The 1,806-nt window shown below is 63.8% G+C and overlaps 1 long non-coding RNA gene across 1 annotated transcript; it reads right to left on the bottom strand.

The window, feature by feature from the left end:
• Positions 1 to 173: 173 nt before the first annotated feature.
• On the bottom strand, positions 174 to 1,800 carry LOC113409213. Its single transcript, XR_003370479.1, has 3 exons — positions 1,645 to 1,800; positions 952 to 1,067; positions 174 to 448 (listed from the first exon to the last, which is right to left on the bottom strand). It is a non-coding gene; the product is annotated as an uncharacterized LOC113409213 (long non-coding RNA).
• Positions 1,801 to 1,806: the final 6 nt, after the last annotated feature.

Here is a 1,806-nt window from a genome sequence, read left to right as displayed (position 1 = left end):
CCATTAAGATTCCAAACCACCATTAATGGCCCACACTTTGCAATAGGCCCTCAGAGTTATATTTCATATTCCTAGTTTCAGATACAAGAGTGGTACATTTATACAAATAGGATGATCATACTCAGTAGATTATAAGCTTTGTAATGATACTTTACAAGAGACCTTTTGCATGAAGCATATCCCAGTTACATTATATTCACTCATTAGCATATTTTTATAAAACCATATAGACTGCACAACGTCACAGCTGGAGCGCCGGATACCACAGGACAAGGGGGGCACGGGAGGCACGGACAGCGCTGCGGGGACGGAGAGCCAGGGTGCTGCAGGCAGCGGTGGGCTCCTCCTATCTGCTCCATGAGGAGATCGCCTCCCGAGCCTGCTGGAACCTCTGACGCAGGGGGTCCCAGATCCGCTCCGTCGCCTGCTCCATCATCTGCTCCACCATCTGTGCGCCGGTCATGGCAGGAGAGGAGAGTTAGTGCCCAGAGGGAGAGACGTGGGTCACAGCTCAGGGCCCCGTCTCCACAGAGGCCAGGCCCCTCGGCTGTCTAGGGCTGGTTACAGGTGCTGACGCCAGCACAGGGCGTCTCCCTGGACAAGGTGCTAGGAACAACCCCCTGGGGGTCGCTTCTCCCCGGGTGTGAGGGTGACACACACACACCCCTGTCACTGGGGCAGGCCCCGTTTTTCCTGTGCCTTCCCGGGAATGTCTCTCAGGACACCCGAATCGTCCCGGCTCTTCGCCCCGCTCTGGAGCGTCTGGCCCCACAAGCGCCCGGCCGGGACGAGGCTGCACGGAGCGAAAGGGGCTCTGGGCCGTCCCTGGGAACGAGGGGTGAGGGAAGACGTGTCAGACCCAGCGCAGACAGGGCCAGAGGGATCCGTGTTAGCCGGGGGAGCGATGCTGGGGCCAATGCTGGGCACTCGCTGGGCAAACTCAGCCCTCACCTTCCTCGGCCGGCTGCCGGTGTCGCAGTACAGCCAGCCCCCCATGGCCATGGCCAGCAGCAGTGACGCTCGCAGCACCCACAGCAGGACCCTGAACCCCATCTCCAGGCCGCCAGCTGTTGGGGACACACAGATCAGAGAGACCTCCCGGTCGCTGCGCTCCCTGCTCCCCCTGGGACCCCACCAAGCCCAGCGACTGCCAATCCCCCAGGGACCCCAGTGCCCACCGACTCCCAGTTCTCCTGCCCCCGACCCCAGCTCCTGGGGTATCGCACGGACACACCCTCGGACTCCCCAGGGACCTGCCTGCCCCAGTGGGAGCCACCCCCGGGCTACGTACGGCCCTGGAACGAGGGAGGCTGGAGTTCGGGGACCAGCGCTGGGCCCGACCGAGGGCCGAGGTACGGGGGAGAAGGCAGGGGCTGAGTCGCTCCAGGCTGGGGACGTACCGGCCCAGCCCAGGATCGTTCCTTGGGGACGGAGCGGGCAGGACGAGGGGTAATGGGACCAGGGATTCCCAGCTGCAGCCCAGGACCCGTCCCCCAGCAGCGCCTGGGCTGTGAGCCCGGAGAACCGACCCCCTGAGAATGACGGAGGGGAACAAGGCCGCGCTGCTGGCTGGCCGGGGTGGGTCATGGTGGGGCTGATACCGCAGCGAGGGGCACCCAGGCCAGGGCGATCTGGCAGCCTCACCCCTGAAGGAGATCCAGAAGTCGGCCTGGCGAGACTGGTTCAGCAGGGGGTGCCGTGCCCGGCAGGAGAACAGCGCCCCCAGATCCCGCTCCGTGGGAGTGAATCTGTAGATGGTCACCAGGCTGAAGGTCCCGTCCCGGTGCCCCCGGCGCGCAGCAGAGA

The sequence above is a fragment of the Terrapene carolina genome, unplaced genomic scaffold, assembly GCF_002925995.2.
Source record: "Terrapene carolina triunguis isolate 2854851 unplaced genomic scaffold, T_m_triunguis-2.0 Scaffold31122, whole genome shotgun sequence".
In the NCBI taxonomy this organism is placed as follows: Eukaryota; Metazoa; Chordata; order Testudines; family Emydidae; genus Terrapene; species Terrapene triunguis.
The sequence above is the reverse complement of the archived record's forward strand: the minus strand, read 5'-3'. Positions and strand labels throughout refer to the sequence as shown.